Below are 18,567 nucleotides of genomic sequence, written 5' to 3'. Positions count from 1 at the left end.
ACGAGTTTTTGATTTACTAGAATTTAAAAACCAGGTATCTCAATGTTTGCGGCCGAGTGACGGTGGCAGGGTGTTTGAAATTCATTCCCATTTCTTGCATGGAACCTAAGCACGCACCCAAGGACACATATTTGATTTTTCAACCAGTTTATATGCACTGGAGAATGTGCATGTAGTTCAAATTTGAATTATGCACATAAAATGCCTGGAAAACCCAGTTAACGTATAAAAATGTCCAAACGAACCCCAAAAAATTCCAAAATTGAACACAACACTCTTGTTGTTCTATGTTGACACTCGAATTTTTTTGAAAGCAATAAGAGGCAACGGATATCATTTCGTCTCCAAAGGTGGCACGTTCCCTACAGAAACCATCACGCTTGTTGTGAGAAGCTTATACCCAAACCTGCCTCAAATGGGACAAATTTTTTACCATGACATGTTGATGCTGCTCCATGATAGCATGCCAAGTTTCATGAATTTCAGACGAGCTTTGGATTTACGAGAATTTAAAAACCAGGTATCTCAATATGTGCGGCCGATTGACGGTGGCATGGTGTTTGAAATTCATTCCCATTTCATGCATGGTACCTAAGCATGCAACCAAGGACACATATTTGATTTTTCAACCAGTTTATATGCACTTGAGAATGTGCATGTAGTTCAAATTTGAATTAGGCGCATAAAATGCCTGGAAAACCCAGTTAATGTATAAAAATGTCCAAACGAACCCAAAAAAATTCCAAAATTGAACACAACACTCTGGTTGTTCTATGTTGACACTCGGAATTTTTTGAAAGCAATAAGAGGCAACGGATATTGTTTTGTCCCCAAAGATGGCACATTCCCTTCCGAAACCATCACGCTTGTTGTGTGAAGCTCTAGTTTGTGAGAAGCTTATACCCAAACCTGCCCCAAATGGGAAAAAAATTACCACGGCATGTTGATGCCGCTCCATGACAGCATGCCAAGTTTCATGAATTTCAGATGAGTTTTTGATTTACTATAATTTAAAAACCAGGTATCTCAATGTTTGCGGCCGAGTGATGGTGGCAGGGTATTTGAAATTCATTCCCATTTCTTGCATGGGACCTAAGCATGCAACCAAGGACACATATTTTATTTTTCAACCAGTTTATATGCACTGGAGAATGTGCACGTAGTTCAAATTTGAATTATGCGCATAAAATGACTGGAAAACCTAGTTAATGTATAAAATGTCCAAACGAACCCCCAAAAATTCCAAAATTGAACACAACACTCTTGTTGTTCTATGTTGACACTCGAAATTTTTTGAAAGCAATAAGAGGCAACGGATATTGTTTCGTCCCCAAAGGTGGCACGTTCCCTACCGAAACCATCACGCTTGTTGTGAGAAGCGCTGGTTTGTGAGAAGCTTATACCCAAACCTGCCCCAAATGGGACAAATTTTTAACCACGGCATGTTGATGCCACTCCATGATAGCATGCCAAGTTTCATGAATTTTAGACGAGTTTTGGATTTACTAGAATTTAAAAACTAGGTATCTTAATATGTGCGGCCGACTGACGGTGGCAAGGTGTTTGAAATTCATTCCCATTTCTTGCATGGGACCTAAGCATGCAACCAAGGACACATATTTGATTTTTCAAGCAGTTTATATGCACTGGAGCATGTGCATGTAGTTCAAATTTGAATTATGCGCATGAAATGCCTAGAAAACCCAGTTAATGTATAAAAATGTCCAAACGAACCCCAAATAATTCCAATTTTTTTGATGACACACCTATAGTTGCATGTTCACTGTAGATAAAAGTTCTAGCAATTGAAGCACCGTCCATGGTCGCTGTGACCCCATAATGTAATTCAAATCAAGACAAAAAAATCAAGTAGATCCCACACAGTATATTATAACCAACTGTTTGTGATGCAGCACAAAATATCTTCGGACCGTGTCTGTATAAGGGAACGTATCTGATGACACTTTGCGCACCAGTTTTTTGGCTGAAGCGATTCCAAATTTTCGGCTTCCGCGGAAATATCTACCTCCCCGCCCCCTCCCCCTTACCAAAAGCCACATTTCCCCTATTTCCGCCTTCTTTTCTAAGTTGAAGCCTTCACTCATTGCTTGCAGTGCTACCGCCTCCTCACCGGCAACCCTCCTTCACGCTGCTCGGCCTCGCCTATCCAGGCAGGTAATCCACACCCGACCCCATCCTCCTCCCCCTTGCACATCCCACATGCCCCGACCGTCGGCGCGAGCGCGACACCTTCCACCCAAATCACCGACCCCTCCACCAAATAAGCGCTGACCTAAGCCATGGTGCATGCTGTATAGCTAGGACCTCAAGGAGCATTTGGCAGTGGAGAAGCAAATCACGACCGCACGCGCGGATGAGGTCGCGATGGCTGCCATTCGTGCCGACCCCCAGATCTTGAAGGAGCACCTTGCCATTTGCTAGCTACGCCGGTTAAGCATGCTCGGTTTACCCGTTGCGTGTGTTGCTCCTGCCTTTCCTTCACAAATTTCTAGTGAATTATGCTATCTAATTTTACCATGCAATCTGTTGCTCTAGTGTATATGTTCTATATGTCGTGCAGTGTGGTGCTCACTTATTAACTATTTTGTTAATTAGTTGTCATCTTCTGTTAACTATTTGGTTCAATTCTGCAAATGTGATGTTCAATTCTTCAGGCTGCAATTTTATATTGTCTTCCATGTGAGAAATAAATCGAATTTATCTTTACAAAATACATGAGAAACGAATACAATTTCTATATTTCCAAGTTGTCAAGCATGCTTGGTTTGGTTATACATTGCGGAATGTGGTGCTCAGTTAACGTTTGGTTCATTTGTGTTGTGGTGTTTAATTAACTGTTTGGTTCAATTCTGCAATGCGATGTTCAATAGTTGTGGGTGCATTCTGTTATTGTATACCATGTGAGGAATAAATTGAATTTGGCTGTAGTAAATACATGAGAAACAAATACAATCGCTACAATTGGCTATAGTTAACTGTTTGGTTAACTGTCTGATCTTCTATTAGGAGTATGTTATATTGTGCAATGTGGTGCTCAGTTAATGTTGGTTCATTTGTTGTGGTGTTTAGTTAACTGCTTGGTTCAATTCTGCAATGCGATGTCCAATTGTCGTGGGTAGAATTTTGTATTGTTGTGCATGTGAGGAATAAATCGAATTTGGCCGCACTTAATACATGAGAAACATATACAAGTGCTATATTTCCTAGTTCCTAATCATGCTTGGTTTGGATAAATGGGTTTTCCGTGTGGCTTGAATTAATCTGATGAATCTGCAATGTGCTTATTTTTCATCAACATATTTTACTAATAGCATGCGAACCCTTACTTAACCTGATGACTAACTACCTTATATGTGTTGCAGGGAAACAACGGGAAGCACCGAGGTTTACAATCGAGGTTAGCACATGCATGGTCCGTTGTCTAATAACACATTATTGTGCAATTGCAGGAACCATTCTAATATTTAGGTTTTTAACAATTTTGGTCTTGCACATGTAGGTCCTGCTGTCAGAGGTTTTGACCCACTGTTCGACCCTTTTTGCATATGGGGAAATGAGTTGTCCATGAATATCAGTCAAGTCAAGAAACTCAGAAAGATTGTTAGGATAAAGAAATTAGCGATAAAAAACAACAAGATCTTTGTCTGCACAATGAAGAAGACATCAGTTCACTACAGGATGGTACTAACTAGTATACCTTGCCCTTTTTATTCCTTTGCCCCATTTTCAATATAGAGAAGATATTTATGCACATCCTTGTTTTCTGGCCTTTCTAAAGTAGTTCACTGATGATTACCTCTCAAACCACCTGTATGGGCAGGAGGCGAGAAAGGTATTCATACAACATCCACGGTTCAATATTGAAGTGTTCCTGAAGAGGATGAAGGATGGACGGTCAATCATCCACATGCACTGGCCTAAAGTTACAAAGACCTTCAACATCAATGAAGGTTCAATATTCGCTTTCTGCTTCAGCAGTTTTCCAGATGAGATACATATGTCTATGTACCGTCTATGATGCTAATTTCAAAAGGTTATAGATGTTGCATGTGAAACTTGGTCCTGGTGTAGTTGTGTAATGGGGTAGCTGAGTGTTGAAGCTATATGATGTTGTACTCTGATGTATTTCAATTATGAAAACGAAATATATTGTGTGCTTAATATGAAATGCCAATTAGATTAATAAATGGATTATGAATAATCGGATAATTAGCCTGCTAATTGGGTTTTGCTATTGCAAACGGTTGTTGAAAAAATACCGTGGGCGATGACCTCAGGCAACGCACACAGTTTCTAGGAATAAACCGTGTTGGATCAATGAAAAATCACACACGACTTTCTCTTGAAAACTATTTGCATTAGGCCACCTTGCGCAAATGTTTACCACATAAAACCTGTGTGTGATGGAGAGCCTTTTCCACACAATTTCTTCTACGGACCGTGTGTGATACATTCAATAACGCAAACGATTTAACGGGAAAAAAATGTTTGTGATGTACCTATGAACGGAAACATTTTCCTTGGAGCGACTGTGTGGGGTGTACATACGAACAGAAACATTTGGCGGGGACTGACTGTGTGGGATGTACTTGCGACTGGAAACAATTTCGCCGTATAATTGTATTTGTTTAGCTCTATTGTACGTATTTCCGTATTTGAGCGCTCGTCGGTCGCACACCATCTCATTTTCCCGAGCGTGCGTGCCAGGAGGGCATATCCCTAACGGTTTCTGGGTCGTGTGGGAAGGACCCTCCCTATCGCCCACACTCACATGGCGATGGTTCCAAATGCCGTCGTGGAAAGGGGTTAAAAACCATTTGTTTAGGAGCTCACTGTACCAGTGTTCATATCTCTCAACACGGGCATTTGCTTGAAATACTAACTTCAACTCTGGGAACATCTCATATGCTCCATGACATTCAAAACGTCTTTGAAGTCCCGATTCTAAGCCGTAAAGCATGGCACACTGAACTATCGAGTAGTCATCAGCTTTAGTTTGCCAGACGTTCATAACGTCCGGAGTTGCTCCTGCAGTGGGTCTTGCACCTAGCGGTGCATCTAGGACGTAATTCTTCTGTGCAGCAATGAGGATAATCCTCAAGTTACAGCCCTAGTCCGTGTAGTTGCTACCATCATCTTTCAACTTAGCTTTCTCTAGGAACACATTAAAATTCAAGGGAATGGTAGCACGGGCCATTGATCTACAACAACATAGATATGCAAAAACTATCAGGACTAAGTTCATGATAAATTTAAGTTCAATTAATCATATTACTTAAGAACTCCCACTTAGATAGACATCCCTCTAGTCATCTAAATGATCACGTGATCCATATCAACTAAACCATGTCCGATCATCACGTGAGATGGAGTATTTTTCAATGGTGAACATCTCTATGTTGATCATATCTAGTATATGATTCATGTTCGACCATTAGGTCTCAGTGTTCTGAGGCCATATCTGCATATGCTAGGCTCATCAAGTTTAACCTGTGACGCCCCGAGACCGCTGTGACAGGTGTTTTCTAGTTTTTCGCTGTCGTTGCCATGTCATTCGCTTGATTGTTGCATATTGTCTTGTCATCATGTGCATTGCATCATCATGTTTTCAAAACTTGCATCCGTCCCGGTCTCCTCGTTCCGTTCATTGTCCGTTCTGAGCCCAGACACACTTGCACACGCCCGCAGCACGTCTGAAATATTATTTTATAAGTGGCCGGAAAATGTTCTCGGATTGGGTTGAAAGTTGGCGTGTGGTCTTATTATAGGGTAGATAGACCGCATGCCAAGTTTCATCGCATTTGGAGTCCGTTTGATGCCCCAACATTTAACTATAGCGGCAGTATAGCCGATCAAACGTCGAACGTTTTCGGTCTTCGGAAACGGTTGCCGGGCTGTCCTCTTTCCTCTCCTCTCAGCCCAAGCCTCTCTACACATTTCACTACCGACCGCCAGGCCAGCCTACCCCTCTTTGCACAGTGCATCGACCCCTCGCGCATGTCCGAAACTCACCCGAACCCGACTCGGACAGTAATCACCATTGGGTCCGGATCATCCCCAAACGTCTACAAAACATCTCCGTTTTGTTAATTGGACTCCCTAGCTATTTTATCCGCGATCGTCCGATTGCGATCGTAGGGTCGAGATAGCCCCTAACCTAATCCGTGATGTATATATGTAGTCCACTCCTAGTCTAATTTCAGACCAAGTCCCTAATTTCTAGGGATCCTCCCAGCCGCCGCCGCCGCACTCATTCCCCACCTCGGGATCCTCTCATTCCCCCTGCACCAACCACCAGCCATCTCCCCTCGATCCATCGATCCACCCAACCGTCCGCAGCCTCCCTCACTTTTTGGATCGGCAGGAACCGCGCCTGGATCCCCTCCCTCTCGGGTCTTCCTTGGAGCCAGCTGTCCTCGCCGGTGATGAGCAGCAGCGCCAACAGGACCTCCCCGTGCGCCGCCAGATCCAGGCCGGGCCTCCTCGCACCCTCCTTCCTCCCGTTCTTCTTGCCTCTGGTCTCTAACCTCTCTTCCCCGTGTTCCTCGCAGAAGAACCAACGCCATGGCACCGCCCTCACCTCGTCCCGATCCAGTGGACCCGGACGCAAGGATCTTGCCGCCCCGGATCTCCTCCACCCGTGCCTGCACCCATCATCGCCGCCCCACCAAGTCCCACGCCATGGACGCCCGTGCCAGCTAGCCCCTGCCGTCGAGCCGCCCCTAAGCTTCGTCTGCACCGCCATTTCCTGGATTCGGCCGTCTTCGCCATCTCCAGCGCTGCCGGAGCCCCAAGACCCCTCCGCCAAGACCCGTCGTGGCCGCTATCGTGCCCCGCCGCCGCTTCCTGGTTTGAGTGCCCGTGCGAGGATTCCCAACGCATCAATGCGTTGACCTCATTGAGCGGGACGAGCCCATCCACCCGATGGGCCTCTAGGGCCCATACCTCCACGCGTGGCCCAGTTCCAGCAGGCCCAGCCTGCCTCCCCAGCTGCGCCCAGCCTTTCCACAAGTCGGCCCATGTGGCCTGGTGAGCAGCCCCCGCTCCTATGCACTTTGGGCCGGCCAGATTCGGCCCAGTGTATATTTTTTCAGATCTGCGAGTTTGTCTTTTTCCAGAGACAGCAGTTTTGCAGATTGGCCCCTAAACTTCATGCATTTAATAACTTCACAACCGTGCATCGGATCTAAATAATTTATATATGAAACTTGCTTATAATTTCATCTAGTTTAATAATATGTCATTTTCATCCATGTTTAAAATGCTTAAAATGCTGTTTGTTTGAATTTGCTTAAATAACATGCTAAAATGATTTATTTCATAACTAAATAACCGTAGCTCCAAATTTAACAAAATTTATATGTAAATGGGGTAGAAAAATGCCTAGTATAACATGGTGGCATCACTTTACATGTTTAACAACTATAAAATATGGTTTAGGGCAGAACAATACCAAACCCAATATATGCATATGAGGGTTTCCCGGACTTGTTGTTTGTTGTTTCGGCCTCATTTAAACTTGCCTAGATAGGTAGTTTTCATTTGCTTCACCCTCTTGCCATGTTTAATAACATTTAATATTTTTGGGTACATAAACGAGATCAAACTAAATAACTTGAATGTGGTGTTTCTTCAATATCCAACGGAGTTGCATGTTGAGCTCCACTTAATTTGTAGGATTGTTTGTGCATTTTGCCATGCCATGCCTCATTAAACCGGACATGCATCATACTTGTTTGCGCATTGTGCCATGCTTATGTGATGATTGTTTACTATGTTGTTTGCTTTCTTTCCGGTGTACTTCTTCTCGGTAATCCGGTAACGTTGCGCTTGTGAGGATCCGTTGGCTACGTCCGTTTATCTTCTTGATGGACTCGTTCTTCTTCCTTGCGGGATCTCAGGCAAGATGACCATACCCTCGAAATCACTTCTATCTTTGCTTGCTAGATGCACGCTCTTTTGCTATGCCTATGCTGCGATACCTACCACATGCTTATCATGCCTCCCATATTGCCATGTCAAGCCTCTAACCCACCTTGTCCTAGCAAACCGTTGTTTGGCTATGTTACTGCTTTGCTCAGCCCCTCTTATAGCGTTGCTAGTTGCAGGTGAAGATTGGAGTTTGTTCCTTGTTGGGACATGGATTATTGTTGGGATATCACAATATCTCTTATTTAATTAATGCATGTATATACTTGGAAAAGGGTGGAAGGCTCGGCCTTATGCCTGGTGTTTTGTTCCACTCTTGCTGCCCTAGTTTCCGTCATACCGATGTTATGCTCCTTGATTTTGCGTTCCTTACACGGTTGGGTTATAATGGGAACCCCTTGACAGTTCGCCTTGAATAAAACTCCTCCAGCAAGGTCCAACCTTGGTTTTACCATTTGCACTAACAACCTACCACCTTCCCTTGGGTTCTGCAGACTCAAGGGTCATCTTTATTTAACCCCCCGGGCCAGTGCTTCTCTAAGTGTTGGTCCGAAACGGGCAGCCTGCGGGGCCACCTCGGGGAAACTTGAGGGTTGGTTTTACTCATAGCTTGACCTATCCGGTGTTGCCCTGAGAACGAGATATGTGCAGCTCCTATCGGGATTGTTGGCGCATCAGGCGGCTTTGCTGGTTTAGTTTTACTATTGTCGAGATGTCTTGTAACCGGGATTCCGAGTCTGATTAGGTCTTCCTGGGAGAAGGAATATCCTTCGTTGACCGCGAGAGCTTGTGATGGGCTAAGTTGGGACACCCCTGCAGGGATATGATCTTTCGAAAGCCGTGCCCATGGTTATGGGCAGATGGGAATTTGTTAATGTCCGGTTGTAAAAAACTTGAGACTTATCTTAATTAAAATACATCAACCGCGTGTGTAACCGTGATGGTCTCTTCTCGGCGGAGTCCGGGAAGTGAACACGGTGTTGGAGTTATGCTTGGCGTAGGTTGTTCTAGGATCACTTCTTGATCATAGATTCTCAAACGTGCTTTGCCTTCTCTTCTCGCTCTCATTTGCGTATGTTAGCCACCATATATGCTAGTGCTTGCTGCAGCTCCACCTCATACCTTTTCCCTACCTATAAGCTTAAATAGTCTTGATCGCGAGGGTGTGAGATTGCTGAGTCCCCGTGACTCACAGATACTTCCAAAACCAGTTTGCAGGTGCCGATGATACCGTGCAGGTGACACAACCGAGCTCAAGGAGGAGCTCGATGAAGATCTCGTTCATTGTGTTGTTTCATTTTAGTTGATCAGTAGTGGAGCCCAGTTGGGACGATCGGGGATCTGTGTAGCATTTGGGGTAGTCTTCTTTTATTTTGGTTCCGTAGTCGGACCTTGTTTGTATCTGGATGATATAATGCTTAATTCATGTATTGGGTGAAGTGGCGATTGTAAGCCAACTATGTATCTCTTTCCCTTATGTATTACATGGGTTGTGTGAAGATTACCTCACTTGCGACATTGCTTACAATGCAGTTATGCCTCTAAGTCGTGCTTCAACACGTGGGAGATATAGCCGCATCATGGGTGTTACAAGTTGGTATCAGAGCCTTCCCCGACTTAGCAGCCCCCTGCTTGATCAAATCGTTGGCGTTGTTGAGTCTAGAAAAATGTTTTGAATCTTATAGGTTTATATATATCGGAGAGTAGGATTCTTTTTACTCCTCAGTCCCTTCGTCGCTCTGGTGAGGCATCCTGACATAGAGTTTTGACTCTTCTCTTCTCAAATTTCACTAAAAAAAATTTTAGGATCACGCGGGTATCTTGGAATCGTTCCGATGGTTTTGTGACGAGAACATTGTTCTTGGTGCCTCCTGACATTTAGGGGTTGTGGCAGTGTCCCGGGGAGTTGAGCTCCGAGGTGTTGTCGTCACAATTTTATCGTTGCAGTTCTGGAATACCTGAGTTTCGCCGACATCAAAAATCTCTTTTATGCAGTTGTTGGTGAGATAGTCTTGACGCCACCTAGTACTGGGGCGAGAGTTCGGGAGTATCGCCATAACTCGTATAACGGATGCTTTTCGAAGGTTGAGGTAAATGATTTACGAAGTTTTCTTGGTTATGTGTTGAAGGATGGATACATCTGGATGTAGGATTTGCTAGCTTTGGGTGAGATATCATGCTTCCCCTGTATCCCCAACACCTGATTGCATAACCGGGAAAATTTCGGGAGTTTATAAGTGGGAATTCAAGTAACTCTTATGATATCTTTCCGACAGATGTATGTTATGAGATTGGGGTTCGACGTCTAGTGGTCCGCCTATCCACGGTTGGTTTACAGTGGTCTCATTGTGTCTTAAAGAGTCCTTGGCTATGCTGACTCGGGGACGCTTCGTATGTCATGTGCACTGCCTTGTACATGATGGTGTTGTACGATCGAGCCCGTGTAGGCCCCACCACGAAAACTTCGGACGAAATCTCTATCATATGTTTGTTCTGGCTTATTCTGCAAGCCAATCCTTTGTTTTGCTTTTGGTTGTGGTATTCGAGTTGCTTCGAAGTCAAGTGTTGATTCCATACCTTTCCGAACCGGTGTTCTCATACTCCGATGGGAATACCAATCCTTCATGATAATCAAGATTGTCATGTCAATTCTTTTCAACCGGTGTGTTTTCTCTTCAAGTGGATCTGATTATTTCAACATCCGCAAAGATCAACTCAAAGTCTTCTCGATGTTATTTGTTCCATCCGTCCCCAAGTTGCCTTTGTTTTCCCACCCTCCCACCCTTTTTCTTCAAGGACTCAGATTTCTTAATCAAGTATCCTTTTATTGATGGGAAGTCTCTCCATTATTTTCCGTCAATATTCTTATCCGGTGATTATCAGGAAGATACTAGCGGAGTTTCAAGTTCATCATTCTTCGTTCTCTTTCTTCTCCGGTGGTTTCAATTCAAGTTTTCCGTGTTGATCATTCCTTTCCTTTTTTTAAATATCTTCTCTTGTCAGGTGCACCTCGTTATCATTCACCTCTCACTACTCATTTGTTACGGAGTGCTGAAGATATCTTAGAAGATTCACGGTTACATTCTCGATCCGTTCAAGTTCTTTTGAGATTGTTATCTCATTCAAGCCATTTAATTCAACCGGTGCATTCTCTCTTTTAAATCATTCTACGGTGTTTCTTTTGAGTGGGCCCTAACCCACAGGTTTTTTCCCAGGATCTTACCTGACTCTTCTAATTTTCCCAGAGTTATCCTCAATTTTTTCTCAAAGTTTGATGTAAGAATGAGTTATCATCAGTCAAATGTATTTCTCCAAGATCTTTCAAATTCTTTTCATCGTTGGCTCAACCTCTTCGCTTTTGATTCTTCCGGAGTGACTCAACAATTCACGGTGGTGTTTCTCGTCATCATTCTCAGATTTTGAAGACCAAAGAAGAGTTTCTCCTCAATCTGCTCCATTCTCTTCAAGATTCATGGTTCTAGCTTATTGCCATTCTCTCATAATTGTTTTGATTGTGAGAATTCTTCTCATCCATCCGGAGCATCTCATGAGCTGTTTTCATTTTTTTCCTCTGAAGCCCATCATTTCAGAAGAATTATTCATTCTCAGCTTTCAGCTCTCGCTCTCCAAATCTTACCGGTGCATCATTCAAGTATTCTCTAATCAGCTCGGGATCTCTTCGTTCACTTACATCTAAATTCTCTCAAGAATCTTCATTCGTTCTCTAATTCTTACCGGTGATTCATCCCTTTACTTCGTTCATTTTTAATTCTTATGGTGGTTCGTTCAAGAATTCTCTTCCGTTGCTATTGTATTAATTTATCCGTTGTCACAGTCCTACCGGTGGTTCATTGAAGACTTTCTCAAGTTGGCGCTATATCTATCTAAATCCTTTCTACGAGAATAAGTCGTATGGCGATCCGTTGCTTGTCATCAATCTAAATTGGTGAAGGATAAGCATAATGTAATTCTTATTCTTGTTTCATCGAGTAAATTCAATTCATGCTTTCCGGAGGTTCATAAAAAATTCTCGGTTTCAATTGTTTCATCTTTTTTCTTTTCCCGGAGTTCCAAGCTCTCTCAGTTATCTCGTCGCGAAGCTTCATCTAAATCATTGCAAGGATTCACCTTGTGTTTTCAACTTCTCTTTCCTTTCGTGTGATCATCCTTTTGTTGCCGGAATTCTTCATGGAGGCTCTACATGATGGTTCTTTAAGGATTTAATTCCTTCTCGAAGTGTTCATCGAGATTCTTTTCAGAGGAGCTCAAGTATTCTTCATCTTGCATTCCAAAATGCAATTCTTTCTACCTTATCATCTGAGGTCGTGTTATGTCATTGTTGATAATTTCCCTTCATGTTTCATGATTCACAGGTTTTCAAGAGTGACATATCTAAATCCATCATTTTCTCTTTGCTCAAGACATCTTTTCAACCAATTAACCTCTTCATTGGATTTATCTTGGGTTATATTTCACCTAAAGCTTTCCCTAAGGATTTTGCTAATTATGGTGCTTATAAACGACCCTAGTTCTTCATTTATCCTCCCGGTGAAATTAGTTTCTCGTCTTCTTGTTGATATCAATCCAATCTATTGTTTCCGTTAGTGGCATAATTTCACCTCATAGTTTTGAGATGTTTTTACATAAGCCCACAACAACCTTATTATTTTGTTGTTTAATTTTCAACAACTCCATTCAAACCTTCTTTCTAAGGACGCTTTCAAATTCATTCGACGTAGAAGATGTTGTTTTGTTCTTTATTACTTTCAATCTGTTCTATCTTTTGTTCCGGAGGCATTATGATGTTGCTCTCTTCAACCCATCAAATTGTTTGTCAAGATCTTGTTCAATTCCTTCCATTTACAGTAGAAGTGCTGTCCAAATTATATCAGTCTTATTCTTTTTCTATCTTGTTTTAACCGGAGTGTTGTGTCTATCATTCCTCTTCTAACCGGAGTCTCATCCAAGTGCTTTCATATTGAAAAGCTCATATTCTCTACCTTCCATTTCCAACCGGAGTGTTGCCATCATTGATCTTTATCATTACTTGTACATCTCGTGTCAACCGAGGTGCTTGCATCTAATTCTTGTCCATTGTAACCTTTTCCTTATGTCTTTCAACCCATAAGGTTCTTGTAATGTTCCTTGTTCCTCTTTTTTAATGGAGTGTTTTCAACTTTGTTCATCTCCGTTGTATTCTTTTCTCTAAATGGTTTAACCTCTCAAGGTTCGTGGTTTCACTAGTTTGTCAGAGAAGCAACTTAGTTTACCTCTCGTCTTCCTCTTCCGCTTTCCCTCCGGTGCCATTCTAGATCTCGGGACGAGATCCTCTCGTAGTGGTGGAGTGTTGTGACGCCCCAAGACCGTTGCGCCAGGTGTTTTCCAGTTTTTCGCTGTCGTTGCCATGTCATTCACTTGCGTGTTGCATCTTGTCTTGTCATCATGTGCATTGCATCATCATGTTTTCAAAACTTGCATCCGTCCCGGTCTCCTTGTTCCGTCCGTTGTCCGTTCTGAACCCAGACACACTTGCACGCGCCCGCGGCACGTCCGAAATATTATTTTATAAGTGGCCGGAAAATGTTCTCGGATTGGATTGAAAGTTGGCGTGTGGTCTTATTATAGGGTAGATAGACCGCATGTCAAGTTTCATCGCATTTGGAGTCCGTTTGATGCCCCAACGTTTAACTATAGCGGTAGTATAGCCGGTCAAACGTCGAACGTTTTCGGTCTCCGGAAACGGTTGCCGGGCTGTCTTCTTTCCTCTCCTCTCAGCCCAAGCCTCTCTACACATTTCACTACCGACCGCCAGGCCAACCTACCCCTCTTTGCACAGTGCATCGACCCCTCGCGCATGTCCGAAATTCACCCGAACCCGACTCGGACAGTCATCACCGTTGGGTCCGGATCATCCCCAAATGTCTACAAAACATCTCCGTTTTGTTAATTGGACTCCCTAGCTATTTTATCCGCGATCGTTCGATTGCGATCGTAGGGTCGAGATAGCCCCTAACCTAATCCAAGATGTATATATATAGTCCACCCCTAGTCTAATTTCAGACCAAGTCCCTAATTTCTAGGGATCCTCCCAGCCGCCGCCGCCGCACTCATTCCCCACCTCGGGATCCTCTCATTCCCCCTGCACCAACCACCAGCCATCTCCCCTCGATCCATCAATCCACCCAACCGTTTGCAGCCTCCCTCACTTTTTGGATCGGCAGGAACCGCGCCTGGATCCCCTCCCTCTCGAGTCTTCCTTGGAGCCAGCCGTCCCCGCCGGTGATGAGCAGCAGCGCCAACAGGACCTCCCCGTGTGCCGCCAGATCCAGGCCGGGCCTCCTCGCGCCCTCCTTCCTCCCGTTCTTCTTGCCTCTGGTCTCTAACCTCTCTTCCCCGTGTTCCTCGCAGAAGAACCAACGCCATGGCACCGCCCTCACCTCGTCCCAATCCAGTGGACCCGGATGCAAGGATCTTGCCGCCCCGGATCTCCTCCACCCGTGCCTGCACCCATCATCGCCGCCCCACCAAGTCCCACGCCATGGACGCCCGTGCCAGCCAGCCCCTGCCGTTGAGCCGCCCTTAAGCTTCGTCCGCACCGCTGTTTCCTGGATCCGGCCGTCTTCGCCGTCTCCAGCGCTGCCGGAGCCCCAAGACACCTCCGCCAAGACCCGTCGTGGCCGCTGTCGTGCCCCGTCGCCGCTTCCTGGTTCGAGTGCCCGTGCAAGGATGCCCAACACATCGATGCGTTGACCTCATTGAGCGGGACGAGCCTAGCCACCCGATGGGCCTCCAGGGCCCATACCTCCGCGCGTGGCCTAGTTCCAGCAGGCCCAATCTTACCTACGCATCAAAACAACAACGATAGTTTGTCAAGTTGGTGCTGTTTTAACCTTCGCAAGGACCGGGCGTAGCCACACTCGATTCAACTAAAGTTGGAGAAACTATCACCTGCAAGCCACCTATGTGCAAAGCACGTCGGGAGAACCGGTCTCGCGTAAGCGTACGCGTAATGTCGGTCCGGGCCGCTTCATCCAACAATACCGCTGAACCAAAGTATGACATGCTAGTAAGCAGTATGACTTATATCGCCCACAACTCACTTGTGTTCTACTCGTGCATATAACATCAACATATAAAACCTAGGCTCGGATACCACTATTGGGTTTCGTAGTAATTTCAAAAAAATTCCTACGCACACGCAAGATCATGGTGATGCATAGCAACGAGAGGGGGAGTATGATCTACATACCTAGTAGATCGACAATGGAAGCGTTTGGTTGATGTAGTCGTACGTCTTCACGATCCGACCGATCAAGCACCGAAACTACGGCACCTCCGAGTTCTAGCACACGTTCAGCTCGATGACGATCCCGGACTCCGATCCAGCAAAGTGTCGGGGAAGAGTTCCGTCAGCACGACGGCGTGGTGACGATCTTGATGTACTACTACTGCAGGGCTTCGCCTAAGCACCGCTACAATATTATCGAGGACTATGGTGGCTGGGGGCGCCGCACACGGCTAAGGAATAGATCACGTGGATCAACTTGTCTATCTCTGGGGTGCCCCTACCTCCGTATATAAAGGACTAAAGGGGGGAGGCGGCCGGCAAAGGAGGGCGCGCCAGGAGAGTCCTACTCCCTCTGGGAGTAGGATTCCCCCCCCCCCCCCCCCCAATCCTAGTTGGAATAGGATTCGCGGAGGGGGGAAAAGAGAGAGAGGGGCCGCCCCCCTCTCCTTGTCCTATTCGGACCAAGGGAGGGGAGGGGCGCGCGGCCCATGTAGGGCTGCCTCTTCTCTTTTCCGCTAAGGCCCATCATGGCCCATTTAGCTCCCGGGGGGTTCCGGTAACCTCCCGGTACTCCGGTAAAATCCTGATTTCACCCGGAACACTTCCGGTATCCAAACATAGGCTTCCAATATATCAATCTTTATGTCTCGACCATTTCGAGACTCCTCGTCATGTCCGTGATCACATCCGGGACTCCGAACAAACTTCGGTACATCAAAATGTATAAACTCATAATATAACTATCATCGTAACCTTAAGCGTGCGGACCCTACGGGTTCGAGAACAATGTAGACATGACCGAGACATATCTCCGGTCAATAACCAATAGTGTAACCTGGATGCTCATATTGGCTCCTACATATTCTACGAAGATCTTTATCGGTCAGACTGCATAACAACATACGTTGTTCCCTTTGTCATCGGTATGTTACTTGCCCGAGATTCGATCGTCGGTATTCCAAATACCTAGTTCAATCTCGTTACTGACAAGTCTCTTTACTCGTTCTGTAATACATCATCCCGCAACTAACTCATTGGTTGCAGTGCTTGCAAGGCTTAAGTGATGTGCATTACCGAGAGGGCCCAGAGATACCTCTCCGATAATCGGAGTGAAAAATCCTAATCTCGAAATACGCCAACCCAACATGTACCTTTGGAGACACCTGTAGAGCTCCTTTATAATCACCCAGTTACGTTGTGACGTTTGGTAGCACACAAAGTGTTCCTCTGGTAAACGGGAGTTGCATAATCTCATAGTCATAGGAACATGTATAAGTCATGAAGAAAGCAATAGCAACATACTAAACGATCGGGTGCTAAGCTAGTGGAATGGGTCATGTCAATCAGATCATTCACTTAATGATGTGATCCCGTTAATCAAATAACAACTACTTGTTTATGGTTAGGAAACATAACCATCTTTGATTAACGAGCTAGTCAAGTAGAGGCATACTAGTGACACTTTGTTTGTCTATGTATTCACACATGTATTATGTTTCCGGTTAATAAAATTCTAGCATGAATAATAAACATTTATCATGATATAAGGAAATAAATAATAACTTTATTATTGCCTCTAGGGCATATTTCCTTCAGTCTCCCACTTGCACTAGAGTCAATAATCTAGATTACACAGTAATGATTCTAACACCCATGGAGCCTTGGTGCTGATCATGTTTTGCTCGTGGAAGAGGCTTAGTCAACGGGTCTGCAACATTCAGATCCGTATGTATCTTGCAAATCTCTATGTCTCCCGCCTGGACTAGATCCCGGATGGAATTGAAGCGTCTCTTGATGTGCTTGGTTCTCTTGTGAAATCTGGATTCCTTTGCCAAGGCAATTGCACCAGTATTGTCACAAAAGATTTTCATTGGACCCGATGCACTAGGTATGACACCTAGATCGGATATGAACTCCTTCATCCAGACTCCTTCATTTGCTGCTTCCGAAGCAGCTATGTACTCCGCTTCACATGTAGATCCCGCTACAACGCTTTGTTTAGAACTGCACCAACTGACAGGTCCACCGTTTAATGTAAACACGTATTCAGTTTGCGATTTAGAATCGTCCGGATCAGTGTCAAAGCTTCATCAACGTAACCTTTTACGATGAGCTCTTTGTCACCTCCATATATGAGAAACATATCCTTAGTCCTTTTCAAGTATTTCAGGATGTTCTTGACCGCTGTCCAGTGATCCACTCCTGGATTACTTTGGTACCTCCCTGCTAGACTTATAGCAAGGCACACATCAGGTCTGGTACACAGCATTGCATACATGATAGATCCTATGGCTGAAGCATAGGGAACGTCTTTCATTTTCTCTCTATCTTCTGCATTGGTCGGGCATTGAGTCTTACTCAACTTCACACCTTGTAAGACAGGCAAGAACCCTTTCTTTTCTTGATCCATTTTGAACTTCTTCAAAACTTTGTCAAGGTATGTGCTTTGTGAAAGTCCAATTAAGCGTCTTGATCTATCTCTATAGATCTTAATGCCTAATATGTAAGCAGCTTCACCGAGGTCTTTCATTGAAAAACTCTTATTCAAGTATCCCTTTATGCTATCCAGAAATTCTATATCATTTCCAATTAGTAATATGTCATCTACATATAATATCAGAAATGCTATAGAGCTCCCACTCACTTTCTTGTAAATACAGGCTTCTCCAAAAGTCTGTATAAAACCAAATGCTTTGATCACACAATCAAAGCGTTTATTCCAACTCCGAGAGGCTTGCACCAGTCCATAAATGGATCGCTGGAGCTTGCACACTTTGTTAGCGCCCTTTGGATTGACAAAACCTTTTGGTTGCATCATATACAACTCTTCTTCCAGAAATCCATTCAGGAATGCAGTTTTGACATCCATCTGCCAAATTTCGTAATCATAAAATGCGGCAATTGCTAACATGATTCGGACAGACTTAAGCATCGCTACGGGTGAGAAGGTCTCATCATAGTCAATCCCTTGAACTTGCTGATAACCTTTTGCGACAAGTCGAGCTTTGTAGACAGCAATATTACCGTCAGCGTCAGTCTTCTTCTTGAAGATCCATTTATTCTCAATTGCTTGCCGATCATCGGGCAAGTCAACCAAAGTCCATACTTTGTTCTCATACATGGATCCCATCTCAGATTTCATGGCTTCAAGCCACTTTGCGGAATCTGGGCTCACCATCGCTTCTTCATAGTTCGTAGGTTCATCATGGTCTAGTAGCATGACTTCCAGAACAGGATTACCGTACCACTCTGGCGCGGATCTTATTCTGGTTGATCTACGAGGTTCAGTAGTATCTTGTTCTGAAGTTTCATGATCATCATCATTAGCT

The sequence above is a fragment of the Triticum urartu genome, chromosome 1A (assembly GCF_056163025.1).
Source record: "Triticum urartu cultivar PI428250 chromosome 1A, HENAU_Tu73, whole genome shotgun sequence".
Taxonomy (NCBI): domain Eukaryota; kingdom Viridiplantae; phylum Streptophyta; class Magnoliopsida; order Poales; family Poaceae; genus Triticum; species Triticum urartu.
This window is presented reverse-complemented; position numbering follows the sequence as displayed.